We start from the raw sequence: 25,360 nt of genomic DNA, 5'->3' as shown, positions 1-25,360 counted from the left end.
TCAAATGATTAATAGCCTAATTCCGTATGCAAGTAAATCCCAACTCGGACAATCGTAGTAATGGAACAGCAGATGTATGTATGTTTGTATATATATGTATATATAGTAGAACTAGTTTCATTTGGTGTACCAACTATAAATGTTGGCATTGGCCGCTATATGTGTGTATAACTAGAATGAGATGAATAGAAAAAGAAATAGATCTCTAACGATGCTTTTCTTTTGCTGTTGTTGTTTTTTCTTTTTTTTTTTGGATTGCCCATTGTGATATCAGTTGGTAACACTGCCGTCTAACCTGGAGAACATCCTGTGGCCATTTTGGAAACTAATTTATTCGCTTAAATATACTAAAAGATTCAGCCAGTCTCCTCTTCTATAAAAGCCCGCTTTAATAGTTTGTTACTCCGCCTTTTCAATGGACCATTATATCCTTTTTTGGTAAATAATTAATAAAGTTAAGTTAAAATCTCTACACCAAACTGAGTAAGCTACCTCTGATGGTGGATGAAGGTCTGCAATAGATCAGGAATACAATAAACATGGATATTGCTCCAGTTACAATCAAAGATATTGTCCAGCAACACCAAACTATCCACATTTTCAAAATGTTTCAGATAGAACTTATTGGACACTGCAGTTGTGCAATACACACTCCAAATTTAAAGAAAAAAATCTGGAGGGGGTCTTATTTGAGATTTTTTTTTTTAACTGAAAAATAGTGATGATAAAGTGGTCCTCATTCTGATTAACCGATTTACAATAAAATTTGGCTTCAGCTTATGCATTCACATTAAAGACAACTAAACGTCCAATTTAATTTGTCTAGCTTGCAGTCAATTTTCCAACTATTTTTTTAGCCATTTTCTTCAAATTTCCAAGAGGAAAAGTCGCTAAATTGAGAACATAGTTTACTTTGAGAAGGCCTCAAAAGTTCTTCAACGATTTATTGATGTTGATGCCAGAGAGCAGACAGACATTTTTTGTTAGAAACGATGAAGATAAAGTACCATGGTACTGATTATGATGATACTAATGCTTTAAAAAAAAAATCAATGAACATTAACTGATTACTTAATGCCCAGGTGTGCATGAATAATGATCGTTTCGTGGAACACCTGGCGTCGCTTCTACGTACATCAGATATACTGATGATGGAAGATTTCCGTCCGTATCGGCTATAACTTGAAGATATTAATTATATTTGTTCGGTAAAACTTGAGAATCACTTCCTCTTTTTACAAGAGAAATTCGCATGATCATTGAGATTGAGTTAAGTTTTAATTCTTTACTATATCATATCGTGTAAAGAGTAAAGATGGTTCTAGACCGACCGAGAAACTCTCCAACAAGACAGCTGGACAAAGCTTTGTTAGTAATTGTGGAATACCAAAAGCTGACGCCTAGGGAATATACCAAGAGTTTTGCCACAGCCAAGAGGTGATCAAGAAAAAATTAGCCAATAAGAAAACTTGAATTTTACAGGGAAAAAGTTGAGCTTAAGCTGATAATAGTAACTAAGAAGTAGCAGCCATGATTCCTGGCGCTGTATGTAAGCTGTAAGGTTGGCTGTTCCGAAATGTTTCTAAGCATGACGCTACTATAACCTCAACAAGAGTTTAACCATTGAAGAAGGCACACATCGATGTAAGAATCATTGTCAAAAAGAGACGGAGAGAGAGGGAAAATCGTGCTGAACAACTTATCGGAACTGCTTCATTTTTCCAGTTAGTTACAAAGAGTTTATGAAGCTACGGCTACTTAACAAGGCCACCACCTGATCTACCAATTACTTATCAGTGCAGTCTTTTAACTACATCATGATTTCACCGGAGATAGTAAATACTAGTAGATAGTAGCTCATCATTTCAAAAAAAAAAACCTTATTACTTAATTAAGGCACAATAAGTCTCTTGTGGCTTCGCGGTGCCGTAGGGCTTAGGTAACGTCCCCGCTTTCTAATCTTACTACTTAATTGAAAACTGTTAATTAATTGCAAGATTAGATTAAGATGCTGCTGATGATTGGGATGTTTTTCAGTATAATCCCGTTCAGTACTTGTTATGGAGTTGATAAGTAGCAATGAAATACATGATTTATCACTTTTATATAAGTTTCCTGGACAATTGAAGCAGCTTTTATTTTTCTTTTTAATGGTATGTATCAGGACAAGTAAAAGCCATAAACTTTTATTTACGAACTAGCGAATCAGAATCTCTCTAGCTCCTTTTTTTAAAATGTGGAACGTCAGAGATAGAAAATATGTAAATTGATAATCTGACTTGCAAAAATATTGAAGTTAATATATTACTTTCATTTTCTTTCTTTCCTTATCCATTACTTTCTGCGTGTCAATGGAAAACTCATTGAAAAGCTCTTTAAGAAATGTCATCAGGGAAATTTTAATAGTTATGTAAAGGTGTTTATTTTTTTGGAAAGTATTTTATGTTTGTGTAGACCAATCACAATGAGGTTTTCCTTTTTCTTTTTATTTCCTTAATTCTGTGCCAGAAAAATGACAGTTTTTTCTATCGTCAATCAAAGTTGATGCCTCAAGAAGACGACTATCAGTATAACTTGCCTTCTTCACTTTGATGTAGCGTTAATACCTCACAATGAAGAAAAAATTCCATTTGATAATATAAATATAAGAAACCCTGAAGATGACAAAGTACAAACGGTCGACAGCTTGCCAATTAAACATTAATCCAAAAAAGAAATTGTGACTGAAGTCAAAAAAAATAGAACCATAAATAAAACACACTCTAAGTAAATTCAAGGGAAATTGTTGACTTTTATTTAAAGAAATAGGGCAGAAAATAACCAATAACCTTTCCAGCTTATTGTTCGTTTTATCTTCTGCCCTTCACACATTATGAGTCCTTTATTCTTGGGAATAAATTAGCAATTGATCAACTTTTGGAACAGAATTTATTGTCTACTTAATAATTTTTATTTATTTATTTTGTCTTGTGCTTATTTACTTCGGACTTGTTTCTCATTTTCTGTGAATAGTGTATCAGATTTTTTAAATTACAGAAATATTGTAGATCTTTAAATCGATTACCTTGCTTTGGGCTGTGCTAGTTTCAGAAATTTATCGCAAAAGTTTTGTATAATCGCCTCTGACTTTAGGCAGCGATTGGTAGTAGTTTTTTCCAAGCATATTTGAATTTATAAGTTACCCCAACAAAAGACTGATTTATACTTCTATTTTGAAACCCATCTGGGCGTATGGAATAGAGCCGTGGGGTTCAACCCAAACGCTCCAATCTCTGAAAGCATTCAATCTCTTCAATCTAAAATACTTTAAACTGCACAGTAAACGCTCCATTTTATGTCTCCCAATCTGGACTATACACACTGTGACCTTAACCATTCCTTTTATCGCACAAGTTGCTGAAAACACGATACAGAAAACTCCACTTCAGCCTGGAATCTCATATACTAAATTCTCTAGTTCAAAAATCTTTCTTCAAGAACTCTTCCTGACAACCCGGACAAGACGTCTTAAAAGACAGTGTGGCCTCGTGATCTCCTCTCAAGTGAAGAGAGTGACTAACCATATAATGTTTTGGAGTGTTACCACTGGGGTAACTTCTCCACTCATTTACTTCTACTGTTCACTGTTATCATTGTTACTTATAGCGCTGAACGCGCTGATTGTAGCAAAAATAAACGCAAAAAAAAAGTTACCTTTTTTGTGCAGCTCGCTCTACTTAAAACTAAAAATTAAACTTCATCTAATCTTTTGTCTCCAGTCAAGCGTAGAGTTTTTGGTCGTTTTTAGTTCTGGATGAAATATTTTTTACTGTTACTATTTGTAATCATGGAATTAGTTCTTATGAGATTAATAAATAAATATTCTAATATCATTGTTGTAAGATCAGAAACTTAAGCAAGTGTAAATAGTAAAGAGATCATGCCTTGCAGCGTTATTTTATATTAATGTATCTTGTATGGTTTAGAAAATCAGTGAATTGTAACAAATTGTAACCTTTTCTTTTTCCTGTGATCAAAACAAGAGAAAGAACATCGTAAATATCTAACTTGCTTCCTGTTCCTCTTTAGTTACTCTCCAAGGCTCCTTAGGGTTTTTTGTAAGATTCGAACAGATCTACAAACTATGAAATAATTTTCGTAAGGATGTTCTGTTATTCCTTTAAGGAATTTTGAGTTTTGGTCAATTTGCTCAGTAGCAGTTTCTTGGCCCATGTACTTTGATGAGAAAATACTTTGTCTTGGTCAATTTATAAATAGAAAAAAAAAAAAATTATTTACACCAACGTTTCGAACTATATTTAGAACAACTTCAGGGCTACTACATCTGGTTGTTTACAAACTATCATGGAGAAACTAAGACATACTTAATTCGCAAGTCGAGATAAAAAAAAAAAATTAATCTAAAAATAAAAGTATAAGAAAGAACTTAATTTCTTCAATTTTGAATTTTTGTACCCCTGAAGATGAAACCAATTTCGAAAAATGTTGGCCCAAAGAATATTTTTTTAATTTATAAACTGACAAAGACTCTAAATCGTTCAAAAAGTATTATCTCATTAAAGACTGTCCCAGAAATGCTATCCTCTTAAGTATGGTTCTATTCAAACTCGAATTTTGGGAGTGGTACTTAAAGAAAGTCCAGTGATTGTAAAGAAAACTTGTGCATTTGAAACTTTTTTCACTAAAAAGTCCTAAGGATTCTTATTAAATATTTAGTGAATCTGTACCCCGCATGTGGAAAGAAACTGTTAAGAATTAGTTATAAAGATTATATATTAAGAAGGCAGTGTACTTGGTCCCTTACTGTTATAACATCTGGTCCGGTGACGTCATTCAAGTATTAAGGAAAGACCATAGCCTTCTACATAACTGCGCTATTTCAAGAGATGAATGGCTTGCACTCACCTTAGCCTTGTTCAATCACGTTGTTTCTTACATTAGATCGTCTTCTGTGGTATTTCTTTCACTCCTCTCTCTGTCTCTGTCTAATTTCCAACTTTTATTTATAATATTTTTTGTATATAAATTGTTAATAATAATTAGCTCCGGAATTGATTACGTATATTGAAGATCTAGTGAAGACATTATTTGTTAAACAAAAAAGCTTTAGTAATTACAACCAGATTATTTCTGTTGGCTATGTGAAAATGTAAATCTGTGGCTTTGTATGGTAATTAAAGTCCCGACCTCTAAAACCACGATCGGTAATGAGTGTTATTTACAATACAACATATTTTATGTATATATATGTTCCAAACATAGAGTGCACTCGGTGAGTTTAACTCCACGAATGTCGTGTACATGGAGTACAACTCCCTTAGCTACGTGAGTACCACGTATTCTTCGTTTTTTTTTTTTTTTACTTACTTCTTTTGGGTGGCTAGTCGTCTTCAAGAGTCCCAAGCATGAGTTTGGGTCTTCTTGTTTGTTACTTTCACCAAGCACTAGTTACAGGAAGTAATGCGTATCTTCGATATTAAAGTTTTTTTTACCGGAAATACATTAAAAGATACAGTTTGTGAAATGTTTGCGAACATATCCATTATGTACTGCTATTACCACGGCTACCAAAAAATATATATTATGCCTAGCAGTCCCTAAATCCAAACGGAAGTAACTCAAAAGATATGTAACATTTGGCCAATGGTATTATCAAATTCAAAACCTTTTCTTTTCTTTTCCGTTTCCCCTTATGAATGGTCCTTTTTTCCAACATCAATTCTAAAAATCCCCTAGATGTAGTCTAACTCACGATCCTGTCATTCCCATGAAATATAATTTCAAAAGTGATTTCATTCAATGATATTAATTACATACAAAAAAAAAAATAGGAAATAAAGGGAGAGGCCAGACTTTGAAGGAAGAGACTGCAGTCCCTTTCTGTGAGCAGCCCAGTATATAAGGGGCTATTCAGATGCAAACTAAGTTCTCTTTTGGGCATTTGCCGCTCCTCGTCCGCTCCCCGGGGTCCCATAAGCCATTAGACAACTGTAAAGGGTTCTTCTTTGTCTAATACACACAACCCTTCCCTTTTTTTTTTTTTTCTTTTCTGGAGGGTATATCTTGTGCTATTTGCATATCACTGTTTGCTAGATAAATAATTGTATAAAAATCGTTAGTACAAAAGGATCTTCTACATGCGTACTTATAGAAATAGTTGACAGTTAGAGATTTAGACAAAATGGAGGCCAATTTCCGACTCTTTCTAGACCATTGCAATGTTCATTGTCATGGTGACGTACTATCAGACATTTGTCCCAGTTTCTATTTGGTTTAATGGCCAATACTTTTATGACTATCGCTTGTAGGCTTAATGGCCGAACTAGATAACTTCTACATCAAACACCATTTATTCTCCCTGTATTCTCAGGGTCACAATGTATTTCGATATATTGATTTATTTAATTTTCCTAGTTTTGTACTGTAAGTGCATTCAGTTGCATACAATGCATTGGAATACACTATAGGAGAGGGTAGCCATAAATATACCATCCAATAAGAAGCCTGCAAAGATTTTGCTAGTTTAGATTTGATTATACGTAGTTTGGCAGTGATTTAATTTAGCACTGTATTTAAAGTAAGGAAGATGGGGCACATTTGAACAGAATTTACATTTTCTGTTACAGAGCGCACAGAATCGTATTATTGAACCTTTTTATTTGGTTTACTACAACTTTCAAGTCTTCTTAACAGATCTGTATCAATAAACAGTTGTTAGTACTTTACATACATATCTATATTTTTTTTATTCAAAAATTTTGTGTCCAATGTTAATATCTGCCCCACTGGGGGGGGTAGCTTTGAACACAATATAAAATAGAAAGAAATGATATTACTTTACTCTGAATCTAGCTTTTATCAGTTATTTCTCTCTCATTAATACATTACTTTCTCTTTTCAACCACTGGAAATCTAGTTCAAATATCAAGAGTGCCCGAAAAGTGATGGATTTAGGAAGTTTGAACAATATATTCGGTTTGTTGCGCTCCTTAATGCAGTGGTTCGAACCACTTTCCCCTTCTCTGCGATTAAACAAAAAAAGAAAGTCACAAACTTGCAGGGGTTGGTAGGGCGGCACATTTTAACTGAGGATGTAGAAATGATGCCCCCTCTCCTTCCATAAAAGAAAATATAATATCCAACACTTTTTGCGTACTAATAGTCGTTTGTAAATACTAGATTTAAAAATACGAATTCCAAAATGTTAATATGGGGACTAACAATACTTCACACCTTGTCCCCTCTACAAATCTTCACAATACACTTCCCAAAGCTGCAACAAAAATTATTTTACTTCCACCTTACAAAATTAAAACATTCCTTAATTCTGGATTTTACAAAACAATGGAAAACGAAGGGAGACTCTGTCAATTACACAACAGGTCTACCACAACATTCTGGAGAAAATTACCAATCATATATGTTTTAAATATTTGGCGAGAAATTAAAACTGTTCAAAGGCGCCCCCTGTTCAAATGTGCCCCCCTCGCCACTACTCAATTGTGTACTAGTCCCAGAAGAAATTGGCAATTTTTTTTGTTCTAGAACATTTATTTGATTCAGTATAATCGATTTTTTGGGAACATATGAATTAATCGAGAAAAAAAAGGTAGAATATCCCACAACATCATCTTCTAGGTCTTGTTTTCATAATTCTGCAGTAGTAGTTGGTCCATCTTTCTCATTCAAAGAATTGCTGAATTGATCTATTTCGCTGAAAAAAACGGTACTCTTCAAGGAATTGATTTATTTTCAGTTTTATAGCATTGTACAGGTTAATCCAAAAAAAAAAGGTCTTTTATTGATTCATCTTCTTCAATGAGTTCTTTAGTTCTGGGAGTATGTTCTCTTCTACCTCAGGGTGGGGCCTTTACAGCTGTTTCTTTCAGAGAGACTCTGCAGAAGAAGAAGAAGTGAAATGTGTTACATTAGGTATTTAATGGCAATAATTTGATTGTTGTTGTACAACTTCAGAGATTGAGTACGTCACTGGTTAAAGATGGCTAAGCTCGAGATGTATTGTGATATAGGTTCTATTTCCTCTTCTGGCGAAACAGAGAGTGAGATTAGTGTGTAAGAGCAGCTAATTCTGTATCCTATTTATTACACTTTACTCTTGACAAGGAAATGGTAACAAATCTCCCGAATGTTGGTAAATAGCAAAATTAGCCTTACCCCAAATAAACCAACTGCATAAAAAAGATATTGACAGTTCAAATAATAACATTTTTATTGGCATCAAGTTAATTTTCAACCTGAAAAGCAAATAGAATTAGTGTCAAGGTTTAAGTGAGCCTTGTGTTGTTTAGGCAGAAATTATATAGCCTAATAGTAAGCTAATTGAAGCCTAATAAAAACAGAACGGTTTTGATTGGTCTTATTTTAAATTGTATAAATAAATACTATTTTGTATGGTTGGCCACAAAATAATGGTACAATTACAGAATGTGGTGTAATGGGGGAACCATGTAAGGATATGGCTGTCATTGTCACTCTAACATAGATACATATTAAGTTTAAACTTCTCTCTCTGTCACACACTCGTAGCCAAACAACTTGCACTACAGACATGAACAACACTACAAGCATGGCATTTAGACTTGTAATGGTAACCGAGGCAGAAATCTTGAAGAGCTACTGACGCCATTTATAAACTACATTTGAATTTAATTCAAGTCCCCCCCCATCCCTATTTTGCCTTGCATTATATCTAAATGTGGTAGTAAAGGCGAAGGTGTCACACACGCCTTTTTTGAAGGAGAGATTTATACAAAATCTGAATTGCAAAGCATCAATCTTGTATTCAACACTCTTGTTACACTATAGTTTGGTTCGTTCAATGATCACTAGAAGTAACTGTGACAGAACTTGCAAGACCACTGTTTGTTGTAGGGCTTTCAATGACTTCAACGCAGGCTGTTGACTTCTTTTTTTCTTTTGAGGAGGAGATCAAAATCATCGGCAGAAAAATTGTAGCGCCCATTTCCGACGGAAACTCACACTTAAATCAGTCAAAAGTGGCTCTTCCGGTCGATTCATTTGATTCAAATTTAAGATTCACTAGTTACTAGAAGATACGTCCATAAAGTATTGATTTTTGATGATACGCTACTTTAGGGGGAACCCCAACCACCCTCTCATCACCTAATAAAATTTTCAAATCGTAAGATAGTTTACGAGAAAATCTCAAAAAAAAAAGAAAAAAAAAAAATGATTCGATGTGTCAACTTCTGGTTGCCTGATTTTATCCAAGACTTCATTTTTTTTAAGTTCCGGAAGTGGCCTAAAGTCGATAGTTAGGCTCACAATATCTCACCCACATTTCGGACCTCAGGGAATCTTTTAACGTGGTTGTTTGCAGGTTTCAACAGGCGAATTTCGACGCAATACTTTTTCTGCGCACTTTTTTAAACTGGTTTTTTTCCCCCCCTTATAGGTATTTTTTAAGACAAAATTTTTCCATACTAAGACTTATTTTTTTTTTTTTCACTTTATTTGTATATTTACAACTGCAACAATTGTTGCATCAAGTAAATTTGATCTTAATGGTTCAGTTCTCTTGTAATGTCATGGTTAGAGCAATCACCCACTGGTGAGACTCTTTCACAATGATTTAATCACAACAGATCTCTAGGCCATTTTCGCTTCAAGCGACGAGGAGGATTGTCTGGAAGGTGAGGAGAGGAGAGTTGTTGGACAAGAGGATTAGGATGGAGAGAGCTAGGAGGCTGTGAAAGTTGCGGTAGCGAGACTTTATTAGGTCAGTGACAAAAGGGATGTGTAGGTCAGTGTGTATGGTAAGGTTAGAAATGTAATATGGAGCATTCAGGATTTTCCTTAGGATTTTAGATTGTAATGTCTGTAGGCGTTTGGAGTTACGAGGGTTTGGTTGAGCCCCCACACTTCTGCTCCGTATGTCCATATGGGTCTTAACAGGGTCTTGTAAATAGTCAGTTTGTGATTCACGTCGAGTTTGGATCTGCGGTCAAGTAGTCTACTAAGTAGCTTGTAGCGTCTGTTCACGTCTTGTCGTTTCAGTCGAGTATGTGGGTTCCACGTGAGTCTCTTGCCAATGTACAGTCCTAAGTATCGTATTTTTTTTTTCTTAAAAACTTTTTTTAAAATTTTAAAAAATTAATATGGATCCGGTTGAACATTTTTCGACCCGCTAAATTTTATAGACTAGCCCATACTGGAGGGACCAAATTTGAAATATAATGTTTTTACTCTTCATTATTTTTGGTGACTGAATAGGATGAAAAAATTATGGCCAGTTTCAGTCATTACAAAACTTTATTATGCCGCAAGCTTTCGACCTAGGGTGACTAGGTCATCTTCAAGGCTAATTTACAATATACTGTTTTTACATCATTAGAGGGTTGGTGTGTCTTCTGTCTTGTCTGTTCATGGACTGAAGACAGAAGAGACACACCAACCTTCTAATGATGTAATGAACAGTATATTGTAAATTAGCCCTGAAGATCACCTAGTCACCCTAGGTCGAAAGCTTGCGGCATAATAAAGTTTTGTAATGACTGAAACTGGCAATAATTTTTCATCCTATTGAATAAAGTTTTTAACTTTATTGTGATTTTCCCATTTTTGAGATGGTTTTCGAAAACCATTATCTAAGAGGACATGAGAAATCCTTCATTTCCGGTGGAAAACTCGTATTATGAAAATTGAGTATGATAGTAATACTTACTTTGTAGCTAGAGGCAATAATTAATAAATACTTGTAGCAGCTGGATTCAATAAATTATTATTTTTTTCAATTTATAGCTTTGTTTTTTATATATATTTAATAATAAATAATAAAGTCTACGTATGAATGTCAGAATAATTTCTGTATAAATAATAAAAATACCGCAAATTCTAATTTATATAAATTAAAAAGGAAATTCCGAACAAAAAACAAAAATGAACATTCATTTAATAACTTTGTGAGGTTACATACGTACTTCCTGTTTTCCCTTAAATTCCTGAAATTTCATTTATTACTCCTGTTTCCAATAAATTGTTTATTTATTTATTTTAATAAATAAAATGATATATCAATTTTCTGCCTAAATAAATTAATTTAAAAAAAAAAATGGTCAAGTTGAATCTCTCTTATTGGCTAAAAATTTCTCAAATAAAATAGGATCATTTAAAAATTTTTTTTTTTTTTTATTATCCTTTTAATGTAATTTACACCTGTACCTACAGGGTACAATAGGTAAATGGGATAAGCGTATATTAATAGCGTGGCAGACGTGAATGACGGTCATCCAGTGATGGCCGCCATTAGTCCACCCAGTTGGTCACGGGGCCAACGGCGCCTCAGCCGTCTTCCGAGGATTGGAGGGTAGCGTAGTTGTAGACAAATTTGCAGATAAAGGGTTGGGGGATGAAGCGAGTTGGCAAGTTCTCGGAGATGAATGGGATTTGGAGATCTGTATGTATAGTGTGTGGTTGCTAACATAGAATGGGGGCGTCTAGTATGCGGCGGAGTATTTTGGATTGCAGTGTTTGTAGTCTATTGAGGTTGGAATTTTTAGCTGTTCCGGTAAAGTTCGAGTCCCGTAAGTCCATATTGGTGTGAGAAGGGCTGTGTATAGAGTCGTCGTTTGTTCTGTAGTGAGAGTTTTGGGTCGTTTGTCGAGTAGTCTGGCTAGAAGTTTGTATCGTTTGTTTAGTTCGGTACGTTTAAGTCTCGTATGGGGGTTCCAGGTAAGTCTCTGGTCTAGGTACATTCCAAGGTACCGCACATGGTCGGCTGGTGGGATAGGTGTACGATGTAAGAAGACAGGTTGTGGAGTTTGACGTTTGAGTGTGAAGACTATGTATTTAGACTTAGTTGGGTTAATTTTTATACGCCAGTTTTCTAACCAAGGTTCTATTGAGTGAAGGGTGGGACTGTAGTGAGCGTACTGCGAGGATAGGGTCAGAGTGTGTGGAGAAGAATGGCAGTGTCATCAGCGAAGGTGTAAATAGAGGTATTAGGGTTAGAAGATAAGTCGGCAGTGTAGATTGTGTAAAGAAGAGGAGCTAAGACACTTCCCTGTGGCACACCAGCAAGGACGGGATAGATGGAAGAGTGAGTAGTGCCTTGAAGAACTTGAAAGAATCTGTCAGAGAGGTAAGAGCTGAGTATGAGGTAATAAGTGCTAGGAAGAATGCGTTTTAGTTTCCACAGTAGACCTTCGTGCCAGACTCGGTCAAAGGCTTGCAAAACATCGAGGAATACTCCAGCGCAGTATTGTTTTTGCTCGAGTGAAGAAGCGATGGTGTCTACAACACAAAAGAAAATTAAAATTGAAAACTTCAATTAATAAAGTAATTCAATAAGTTATTGATTTTTTTCAAGAACTGGAATGCTGTAATTTCCTTGGGAATAGTTCTGATGAGAAAATTCCATTGATGCCACTTCTAGCCCGTAGTCAAATGGTTGGCTATCTCTCTAATGTGCTATTTCTGGGCAATGTAAAGACATATTTATGTAAATATGTTGCCCAAAAAAAGGGGGGGAATTTAGAGGAGGTCGGCTAACCGGAAGTTACACGTTGCTGATTAGATTTTCTTCCAAATTTTTGGTAAAATTTTTTTGTGTACAGTGCGCACAATGATTTCACTTTTCTTTGAATCCTTCTTTGTCTTAAGCGGAACACTCAGGTGTAGTTGAAGTCCCCTTGGTAGCGAGCATGTTTATGTTCTATCACTGGAACGGTTTTTTTATCATTTTCTTCCGATGTCTGAGGTCGATTAATTAGTTTGATGAAGAGTTCTTGGCCTACACTCACGTTACTGTCACGAAAATCAAAGATATTATCAGAACAGCTGGAGCACTGTTAGTTTACTGGAAATGAGATTGTCCAGTAACTCCACCCTTTTCAGTAAATCTTAAATTTATAGATAAATACAATTTACCGTAAACTGCGCTAAGATCTTACCTACTAGTTACAAAGTATTCACTGAAGATGAATAGTTTAGGAAATAGTGGACTTCAGTCAGTTACAGTCCAGGTAACTTTGGCTTCCTTGCGGGTATCCCAGCCAATCAAATACAACACACAAACAATGTGTTTTATAGCAACTGTTTTACAAACTAGATTAGGGTCGTTGTTTATGTAAAAAATAAATTAATTAAAAAAAGTAAAGTAATCGCCTATTTTTTCAGGCGGGGCTTAACGTCCAACTACCAATTAGGTGTCGTGGACAGAGGCGACTAGCAAACATACTTTACTGTAAATTTATTTTATTAACCATTAAATAAAATCCAAGGCCTAAGACCAGGGAATCGAACCCACTAAACCAACAATACATCTTAGCTTTGCGGGTCTAGCCTATAACCGCCTAACATACATTACTATTAATTTCTCATATTAACCATTAAATAAAATCCAAAGTTTAGACCGGGAGAATCGAATCCCCTAACCAACAATACATCTTAGCTTTGCGGGTCTAGCCTATAACCGCCTAACATACTTTACTATTAATTTCTCATATTAACCATTAAATAAAATCCAAAGTTTAGACCGGGAGAATCGAATCCACTAACCAACAATACATGTTAGCATTGCGGGTCTAGCCTATAACCGCCTAACATACTTTACTATAATTTCTCATATTAACCATTAAATAAAATCCAAAGTTTAGACCGGGAGAATCGAACCCACTAACCAACAATACATGTTAGCATTGCGGGTCTAGCCTATAACCGCCTAACATACTTTACTATAATTTCTCATATTAACCATTAAATAAAATCCAAAGTTTAGACCGGGAGAATCGAACCCACTAACCAACAATACATGTTAGCATTGCGGGTCTAGCCTATAACCGCCTAACATACTTTACTATTAATTTCTCATATTAACCATTAAATAAAATCCAAAGTTTAGACCGGGAGAATCGAATCCACTAACCAACAATACATGTTAGCATTGCGGGTCTAGCCTATAACCGCCTAACATACTTTACTATTAATTTCTCATATTAACCATTAAATAAAATCCAAAGTTTAGACCTGGAGAATCGAACCCACTAAACCAACAATACATCTTAGCTTTGCGGGTCTTGCCTATAACCGCTCGACAACTGTGGCACCTAAAAAAATAAATAAGATGTTTAAACAAAAAAAACCTAAAATTTTAATTATTCAAACAATTATAATAAATAAATGCAATTTTTTTAAAAATAAAAACAAGCATTATTCATAAAATTATATCTTAGACACACACACTGCAGTATAATTTTATAATATTGAGTCACTTTCATCATAAAATGTATTAAAATTATTTATAAATTGATCATTTTTGGGGAGGAGGGAGAGAAAAAATTACTGTAATTATTTTTGGTTATAAAATGATGATTTTTTTTATAATTTCAATTTTTGTTTTCCAATTGTAGTGGAGAAAAAAAAAAACACAGATTTTATACGTAAAATTGAGAAATAAATTATTACAAAAAAATGAGCTTGAGAAAGACCTTGAAATATTTGTTGTAATTCTATATTTATATGGAGCCTGTTTCTTATTTTTTTTATTTATTTTTGTATTACAAACATGAAATTACTTTTTGATTATTTGTTCAGTAACATATGAATAACTCATGTAGGCAGTGAATTTTATATTTTTATTTCATTGGCTCATTAACTTTGCTCTCTTTTCTTTCTTGGTTACTTTCTCTTATTAAGTTGATGAAGATGATTTTTTTTATATATATATATAATTAAAATATATTATTTATTCTATAATAGTAACCTAATTGTTTTTTACCAAACGTTCGCACAGAATTATGAAAAATCATGAGCAGATTTTTTTATATATTTTTCGCGATTTTTTTTCGATAACCACTATTTCCCCCACCCCCACCCTAAATAAAAACGCCATGTCTTACTTTTTACACACTAAGACGATGTCTGCGGATAATTTTTTTTTTTTTTAATTATTTACGAGATTTAGTTACAATCAACGCATTGCGTTGTAAGCAAAAAGGGTAACAATAAGCAATATTCATACATTTCAGAGTGGAGAAGTTACCCAGCGGTAACTCTCCAATAACATTCTACATTCTACTGACTCTCTTCATCAGAGAGGCGATCGCGAGGCCACCTCAGTCTTTTAAGACTGTCCTAGAAGTGTTGGTCTGGAAATGTTCTGGAAGATATTGATGTTGTACAAGTGGATTGTGATGTGATTGAATGTTAAGTTGGAATTTCCTTTAAAGCGTGTTTCAGCCACTTGTGTTGCACGAAAGGAAATGGTTCAAGACTGTGTGAATGGTTTGGATTGGTGACGTAGAAAGGAGCTGTTTTTCTGTAGAGCGAAGAATTTTAGATTGCAAGGACTGGGGGATCCTTTGCAGATTTGAGCGTTTTGGTTGAACCTCCACAGTTCGATGCCATAAGCTCCCAAACTGGCTTTAATATTCTTACATAAATAAGTCTTTTGTTGGTCCAGTGTGAGTTTTGATCTGTTGTCGAGTAGTCTCTTTTTAGTTGTCGGAAGCTTCTATTGAGTTCTGATCTCTTAAGCCAGAGTATGAGGGTTCCATGTAAGTCTTCTGTCAAGGTAAAGCCCAAGGTAACGGACTACGTTGACAGCTGGTGAAGGAATTATATTGTAAAAGATAGGTGGAAGAGTGATACGGATAAAAGTTTAAAAAACAAAAAACGTGATTTAATTTTTTTTAATTAAATGGAACAAATAGAATAATTACCGCCCTTGTAAAAATTGATGCGCTGGCTACTCTCTCCTCATTTTCAAATCCATTAATAAGGGGGGGCCAACTAACTAGTGTTTGCAAAATTTGGAAAAAACCAAAAAATTTACAGGTTATTCCTCTAATCAAGAGAGTACGTTTTTATATGTAACTAGCTGTACCCGTTCACACGTTGCTGTGTTTAACAAAAAGGCAGTTTTGATACCTCAAACATAATTTATTAATAATCAAATGTATACAATACATCGAAATGAAAATTAACAATAAAATTACCCCTACTTCAGAGTACAGTAGTGTCCTTGCAAAGGTAGCATTTCTACATAATGTGAAAAATTCAGTTAATGTTGTTGGAGGTGGTGACATTGCTCTTGCATGTACATTTTCTGATGTAAAATACACACGTTGTCCATTTTCTGCTAAATGAACAACCGTTGGATATCGCTCATGAATGGAAAATGATAAAATACGCCATACGGCCTCATTGCTACTTATGAAGCGTCCCAGTTGATATTGGGTGACTTCATCGTTAGATGCAGTTGTATTTTCCACCCCAAACACTGCCATATCGCTTCCTTTGTTCACATATTTGCAAATATATTTTATAGCTTTCACTGAATTGCAGTACCCAGCATTTATGTGTGCGTTATGCGTTTTTAGTAGTAATGGAGAATATGGTACTACCCAACGATTATCAACGTCAATAGTATTGTTGAGTACTTTTAGTTTAATGGATTTTCCACCATCCTCGGTATAATTTATTCTCGTATTAATAATTGCAAAAAACTGTTTTTCATGGTTTTCATGGTTACACTTTTAACAAATATTACTAATTAAATGTTATTTTGATATTTTTGGGATATTTGTTCGGGAGCACCTAGAGCCCCAACTCTGATTTTAAAAAAAATTTGCAAAAACCTTCCCGAGGATATACCTAATAATTTCCCAAATTTTCACGGCGATTGGATGTATGGTTTTTGAATCTATCGAGTACAAACAAACAAACAGACACACATTCATTTTTATATAATATATCTATAATAAATCTATATATTAGGTATATAGATTTTTTAAAAAATAAAAATATTAAATAAAATTAAAAATGATGATTGGTACTTTTTATTTTAATTGACGCGTTATTATGATCAATGTTATTGTGGAAATTCTTCGATGATTATGATGATTATTTATTCTTCTTTTTTTTTTAATTTCCTAATGAATTATTCTGTTTTCAATTTTGTTTATTACACATAGGTTTATATATACAACCATTATTATTGCCTAATTGCTATGTTTTTATTATTTTATTACATGCTATAATCCATTGTAATAAGATCGTACACAGTCTACTGGAAAATTTTTATTACCTATTGCATTATTTATGAAATGAAAAAAATTCTAGTGATTCGTCTGTAAGATCTGTACTTGCGGGGGTATGCGCGCGCATTATGTTTCTAAAGTAGCCTAAATTCAATAGCCAATAAAACAATTTGCCCTTAAGGTTGCTGGATCCGTCACCCAGTTTTTCAAGGCATTATTTCATGGGAATATTCTATTGGCGTTGATGCTCATTTAATATCTGGGCAAGTGTAAAATATATCCTATGCTCAGCGTTGAAAGAAAGCTTAATTGTATTAGGCTTTGTGCCTCACTTCTGGTTTGGATTAACGAGCCACAGAAGCTTGTCGATTCATCATCATAAGTGCTTCTTATCCCAGATGCAGTACCTTGGAGTTCCAATCTATTTTAGCTCATTTCCTCTTACTGATATCCTGTTATCTCCATCTAGGAGGCTCTACTATCTCTCTCCCTTCAAACCTCCACTACTTCATAATCCCGTTTCTAAGTTGCTTCGAAATTGCCCAAAGTTGTTCTGAATTTCTGGTTTTCCAGAACGAGACTAACCATCCTTCTCTTAGCTATACAGGGTGAACCAGTAAGTATTGTCCATAGGCCTACTGTGTGTAGTACGTACATCTAAAGTGGAGTTCAATGACGTAATGGCCAACTTCATATTTTCCTCTGCTCTTGAATGACGTCACTTTAATTTTTTTTCCTAAAATGATTACTTTTTTTCCAATAAAAATGTTATTACTCAGAAAGTTTTAGTCCGAATTCGATTCCGATGACACGGTTAGAAAGACAGATACATTAAAAATAATACTTGTTTAAAATATTTCCTAACATTTTCTCAAATATTTCAGAGAGTTTAGATTTTTTTATTATTATTATTTTTATTTATTTATTTTTTATTGCAATTTGTAACCTTTGACTTCCTTATTTTAAGACAGCCTCCTTTAAAATTGACTATTGGTCCATCTAAAAGAGTTTTCAATGAATTAAACAACTTGACAAACTCAACACTGTTCAGTGCTTGTGAACACGTTTTCTTACAAAACAAACGTAATTTCTCATACGAAGATAAAATGGAATCCTGGGCAAATGATATACCGTTTGAAAGCTCACATTAGACAAGGAAACTTTTACTATAAAGTGGCCAGCAGCACCTAGGTCTGATAATGATCACGTAAGGGCCTAATGAGTTTTCTTCAAAAATTTTCGATTACTTTTATTTTCCCATTATCCAGGAGGAAGATTGAAGCTGTTTGGAGAATAACTTATGCTTCGAAATGGTATCAATTTTTAGAAAAATTATCTGTCTTTCTAACCGTGTCATCAAGAATCGAATTCGGACTAAAACTTTCTGAGTAATAACATTTTTATTGGAAAAAAAAGTAATGATTTTAGAAAAAAAAATTAAATTGACGTCACTCAAGAACAGTGGAAACTATGAAGTTGGCCAATACGTCATTGAACTCCACTTTAGATGTACGTACTACACACAGTAGGCCTATGGACATTTTACTAGTTCACCCTGTATCGTCAAGCGTACTCCTGCCAGCTTAAATACCCTACTGGTTGCTTTTAGTATTGTCTTTCTATCCGAGAAAGCCGTATCTCCAACGTATCTTTCTGGATCTTTCTCCAGCTAACTCTGATGCAGTCAATACTAGCTGAAAACTGTCTTCCTCTTCCTCAGGAGCCAGTCTTCGAGCTTTCCTTTTAATGTCAGCAACAGGATTTTGGTCTTTTCGTACTTTAGCCAATTAAAACTGGTGAAGTAAACTAATGAGCAAGTTGTACCATTACTTTAAATCTCTAGACTAAATATTGTCTTTTTTTTATTGATTGAATAATTAGTCCACCATCTTTTTCTTAATTACAATTTAGAACATACATCTCGTATTGTAAATCTTTCATTTTTTGCCGTAATGAATAAAGCACAACGGACACGCTTTGAACTTAGATTGAAAGTATTGACGCTACTTGGAACTGTTAGTGAAAATAAAAAAGAAAAATACGACGAGTGACGCAGGTTTGGAGACGGCACAAGCCAACCCTCTGGGGAAATACGCTAAAAACGGAATCCCTTTGATCTTTTTTTATTGGTGAGATGTATTTTTAGGGTTTTGGTTTTGTACAAAGCTGAATTTACTTTCCTAACTGTTTGTATAGTCGTATACAGATCGATGGAGAGAATGGTTGCAATAATCGATTCGCTTCTATTTTGTTTTTTGTTGAATGTTAATTCATGAAAATTCAATTAATAAAACTGTTTTAAAAGAAATTCACGAGAGTATGCGCACCAAATTTATTGTAAATCCATTGTTTAAATAAGTAATAACCATTTTTAATAAATAAATAAATAAATAAAAAATGGCTCCCCTTTTTTTAACTATCATAAATTATATCGATAATTAAACATGGTAAAAAAAAAAGATAAGTGCCATGCTGTCATTTTAAGTTGTATGGAATCGACCAAGCGTACCGATGTTTGAATCGATATTTATATTATTAATGATATAACATGAAAGTGTATGAAAGCATTAACAAGCTACCATTAGTATACCTCGGCTCTCTCTTCATCTCTCTCTAAATATATATATACATATAAGTTGCACAGTATGTATGCAGCTCTATTACAACCAACTCTCTCTCCGTTTCTATCTATCCTCCTAGAGCCCTGTATATAGCTATCTCCGTCTTGCCCCTTTAGAGTTAGTTTGTATATCTAGACTATCTACATAGCTCTTACATTGGTAGCGCTACACCCTATTGTTATTAAAGGTTTTTGTTAAGAATGGAATAAAAGATTTACTATATTGTTCTGTACATGCAAAAAAGGCAAGCATGCATATACATATGTATGTACAACAATACGAGAATATATATACATTAAAATTACGCAACACTACTTCTATTAATTTTCGTTAAAAAAAAAAAACTATAACTAAAAAGTGAACTGTTCACAATGATTAGCACATTGTTATCATCGTATTCTCATCGCAGAGTGGAAGGGAGGAGGTGGGAACTACAATCTAGATAGCCAGAAAATGTGATTGATGATTAGATTTGATGCTGCAGCAATTCTAGGTTCATCTTAATATTAGTGCAAGTTTATCTCGAGTATGTAACGATTAGGTACAGCTGCTTTTCTTTTTTTATTAAATGCAACTTCCGGTCAGGCTGCAATTTTGTGCGTTATCCTTTAACGTCACTTAACGTCCTGTGATGGCGAACAACTAATTTGATGTAAAGAAATAAATAAAATGGTATTTACATGGTATCCGCTGTCATTTTAATTCGAATCGTGTTTGTAAAAGATATTATAGGAGTATACGATCGTTAATCATACCTCCTATTCTGTCTATTCATTGCATTTTATTTAACACAAAATTTAAAAGAAAAGAATGCAGGAAAATGCATGTTAGCTAATTAACATTGTGTGACGAATTAGAGAAATGAGATGATACGTTAAAATTAATGATGCACTTGTAGCATAACACTAATTTAGGCTAAATACACCTTAACTATACTTTACTATAAATTTAATAAACTAAGTTAACGAAACTAATTGTAGATTAAGATGGATAATCTGAATTTGTGCATTGCATTATTCAGCAAAGTATAGGGAGACATGACTTACGACGACTAATCGAGCGTAATTGCTGAATTGATCTTTATCGAAAGATTGCCGGCTGATTCGATTCCCTTCTTAGATCATTCTAGGTTTCTCTGTAAATTTTCTTCGGCATAGAGAGAAATGCCATCATTGGCTATTCAAGCTAACGACTTGTTTAAGGAGGAGAGGTCACCGTCAGCAGCCAGATGGTGAATGTTTCCTATATTCACAAATATTAGACCCGTGTTCCGGAATAGGTAAAAAAAAATAGGACCCAGAAAAAAGTAAGTCCCATTGGACCTCACTAGATAGGAAAAGTGTCTTAATATTTTTATGTACAGAATTAATTAGCAAGCTAAAATTGATTCGTGGTCTTCATCCTTTGTAGTCCCTTTGTTTTTGGACCAAAGGGCTTACTTCACTCTTTTCTTAATGGCCCCTTTCTTCCGTTTCAATTCTAGGTCGAGGACTTGTCTTCTTACAACCGCAAACATTAATTCCAACAGTAAAAACTATTGCTGTTCATTATTTTTGGTGACTGATTCATAGTTTCAATAGGATGAAAAAATAATTGCCATTTCAGTCGTGATACTTTTATTCTGCCGAGCTTTCGACCCCTAGGGACTAGGTCATCTTCAGGGCTAGTTTACAAAGTAATATTTTACATTATAGGATTGGTGTGACTCAGTCCTTACTCAGTCCATGAACAGACAAGACAGAAGACACACAAACCCTGTAATGTAAAATATTACTTTGTAAACTAGCCCTGAAGATGACCTAGTCCCTAGGTCGAAAGCTCGGCAGAATAAATGTAAAAACTATGCTCTTCTTTGATGCTGCAATAGAAAACTGGAGCGTTTATCGGTCACTTAGGGCTACAGAACATCCTTTATTTTAGAGGGAAATTCACATCTTAGAATCCCTGGAATTCCCTACAATTGAAGTCTCGAAAACCTTATCGGGTACCTTTACTATCATTTGTATTGTCTCAAACGCCGCGTTACTCCTCTATGTGAAGATTCCTATTCTCGATAAGCTCTACGCAATTCGCCCCAAGATAAAGAAAGAGGTTTAAGGCAGAATTCTAGTTTTAAAAAAAATGATCACAAGAGCAGGGACCTTTGCAGGCGAAAGGAACCCTGAAACTGAAACTGAAACTTCAGAAACTAACCTTAAGAAAATTTACTTTCTCCTAAAAACATTAGCCTATAAAAAAAAAAAGGAATTTAAGTATGATAAATTTGACTAACTCATTTTATTGAGTTTAAGTTTATAAAAATGAATCGCCGTCTTTACAAAAAAAAAAGCTTATAAAAAATAAAAGTTCAGTGTCCCAGCTAATGAATTGCTTAACAGCTTACCTGTATTTCTGAATAAAACCAATTACAAATAAGATTTAAAGATTGGTTTGATTGGCCAACATCGCGTTCACTTTCAAATATAGATATACATCTTCTTTTAGAAATAGAAGGAACACCATTTATCCATTATTAATGGCGTGCAATTATTTTGATTTATAAAAAATACAAAAATTCAGAATTTAAAAAATACAAAAATAAATCGTTCTCCTAATTCCTTTAGTACAAATATTTAATGGTTTTCTTCCCCACTTTCTGAAATTATTTCTTCTTTTTCTATTTATTTATTGGCTTTTTTTCGTAGCTACTTTATGTATTTGTATTGCCTAGATACATTGTAAAGGTTAAAGGTCCTGCTCATCGTGTTCTTTCATCCAGCTATTTTATCCGGGAACATACGAGGGTCGTTTGAAAAGTCCGTGCAAAGTCAGAGAGATAGCACCACTGGCGCGTATCGAGGTTATGTTTAGTTAGTAGCATCTCTTGGAAGAACACTCACCAAGTTTCAGCCAGATCGGTCTATTTCTTTGTGTTTGGCATTCGTTTGAATCGAGGAAGTCGAGTGATTTTCAAAAAATGGACGAAAAAGAATTTCGTGTATTGACTAAACACTACTTTATGAAAGGCAAAACGCCTCAGGAAACTAAAGAGAAGCTTGATAAACATTATGGTGACTCTGCACCTTCGATTAGAACAGTTTATAAGTGGTTTCAAAATTTTCGGAGTGGCCATATGGGCACAAGTGACGCTGAACGTTCTGGACGCCCTGTTCAGGTTACTACTCCAGAAATCATTGATAAAATCCATGATATGGTGATGGATGACAGAAGAGTGAAGGTGCGTGAGATTGCTAGTGCTGTGGGCATCTCGAATGAACGGGTACATAATATTTTGCATCAACATTTGGACATGACAAAGCAAGTTGGGTGCCGCGATTGCTCACGCTTGACCAAAAACGAAATCGTGTAAGGACGGTTTGCAGCTGTTCCAGAAGAATCCGCAGGACTTTAAGCGTCGTTTCGTCACTGTGGATGAAACATGGATACATCACTACACTCCTGAGACCAAAGAACAATCTAAACAATGGGTTACCAAGGGGGAATCTGCGCCAAAAAAGGCGAAGACCGTTCCTTCGGCCGGAAAGATTATGGCGTCTGTCTTTTGGGATTCGCAAGGAATAATCCTCATCGACTATCTGGAAAAGGGTAAAACTATTACAGGTGCCTATTACTCATTGTTATTGGACCGTTTGAAAACCGAGCTGCAAGAAAAACGCCCACGATAGGCCCACAAAAAAGTCCTTTTCCATCACGACAACGCACCAGCTCACACCTCTGCAGTTGTGGTCGCAAAATTAATGGAAATAGGGTTCCAACTCGTTTCACATCCCCCCTATTCTCCAGACTTGGCTCCCTCGGACTACTATTTGTTCCCCAATATGAAGAAATGGCTGGCGGGAAAAAGATTTTATTCAAACGAGGAGGTGATTGCAGAAACGAATGGCTATTTTTCAGACTTGGACAAATCCTATTATTTGGAAGGGATCAACAAACTAGAGCAGCGTTGGACGAAGTGTATAAGCCTAAAAGGAGACTATGTTGAAAAATAAAAAAGGTTTACCCCAAAAAATTAAGTAGTTTTTATTTTTGCACGGACTTTTCAAACGACCCTCGTATATCGGCTAAATGTATCCAATATTTACGGAAGAAACATTATTGCACAAATGGGACTTCATTGTATAAAAATTTTCACGAAATCTCAGACGAATTGTAGAAAAATTACTGATTTAAATTGATAATGTTTTACAAATTGTAATCGATAATTTTTCAAGATAAAAAATTGTTTATTCTTTTATATAGTAAGTCAATTATTGACAATTAAATGTTCAGTAAATTGTTTTACAGCTGATATGGTTGGAATAACCTAACAGAATCAGCTGATTAGTGGTTATAATGGTGGTGGTGTAGCATTCAATAACATTAACATTTGTGAAATTTCCTAAATGATCTTCTATTGATTATGCAACTGTATGGCTTGTTTTTCCATGACAATCGTACTAAAGTGCACTTTGCACACAATGCAATTATCATGGAAACAATGCAATCGTTTAATCTACTTAAAATTACTGGAAAAAATTATCAACCTTCTGTAATATTATCTGTTGATAAAATTAAAACTCGGTGCTGTTTTTTTTATCGCTGTAATAAAAGCAATTAATTAGTTGAAATCAATGAAATGATGGGGGGGGGGAATTAATCGGCAGTGTAGAGTTTGTGAATGAAGTTATTAGTTTTTTTTTTAATTTGAGTCAATCATTTTTAAATTTTAAATTAAAAAAAATAAAAACCTGAAGAAGATGTCAAATTAATTTATCGAAACGAGCGCAAAAAAATCAATTTATTGATGTTTTTTAATGACTAGCAATAAAATGAACATCCGGTTTCATATATAATACACTAGCATCTTGTTTACCAAAATGTGGCCAAAAGACACTGAACTGACTACTTCTTTATTAACACTCACTGTGACTACGTTCAACAAAAATAGTCCTTAATGTTGTGGGTAAAAAATTAATAAAAATTACTAAAATAATGTTGCTAATTTGATTTTTTAAATTTTAATTCCTTAATTTTTTCTACAAGTATGTAATTAGATTAATGAAGAACCATTAAATATTTTAATCAGTTTTGATTAATACGACCTAGTTTGCTATTTCTTATAAACGGTTTCCTTAATAGTCGTTTTTCCATGTAACGGAAATAAACACTTCTGGCAGCGGTACAGATGAAAGCGGAACAAACTCGTCAATATTGATAGAGTAATAAATAGCTTCCTTTTTTTCCTTTTTTAATTAGTCTTTATAATGATTTTTCCTCAAAAAGAAAACAGAAATGAATAAATACTGCACTAGAATAAAGCAAAGAATTCTAATTTGAATATCTTTAAAATAAAAATAGCCGGAAGTTCAGACTTGGAGAGATATAACTCTGCAACAGCTGGTTCTGATTTTTAGATAAAAATTTTTGTAAACACAAAGATCGACTTTTGAATAAATGAATTTTCTGTTTAACCAATAAAGTAATCTCTATTATGGTGCATTCGACGTGTATACTCGTTGTGAAAAACTCGAAATTTTAATAAGAATATTATTTGGAGGGATGTTTTCTTTATCTTACCAATAGAACTGCCAAGTATTTTATACGGAGGGAGGTGGAGGGAGCCAGCCAAATGATGAGTGGTTGGTACATGTTTGGTCTCCACATTAGAGATTGGGGAATTACGCACACAAATAGAAGCTCTCAACCCTTGTGCAATGCCCGTTTTTACCTTAGATAGAG

The 25,360-nt window shown here is 34.2% G+C and overlaps 1 protein-coding gene across 12 annotated transcripts in view; it reads left to right on the top strand.

The window, feature by feature from the left end:
• Nucleotides 1–25,360, top strand: part of LOC141450758 (zinc finger protein castor homolog 1-like) — a 295,992-nt gene that overhangs the window by 113,963 nt on the left and 156,669 nt on the right. The window lies entirely within an intron of this gene.

This window comes from Rhodnius prolixus, unplaced genomic scaffold (assembly GCF_049639745.1).
Source record: "Rhodnius prolixus isolate KJV_2025 unplaced genomic scaffold, Rpr scaffold_8, whole genome shotgun sequence".
Classification (NCBI taxonomy): Eukaryota; Metazoa; Arthropoda; class Insecta; order Hemiptera; family Reduviidae; genus Rhodnius; species Rhodnius prolixus.
This window is presented reverse-complemented; position numbering and strand designations above follow the sequence as displayed.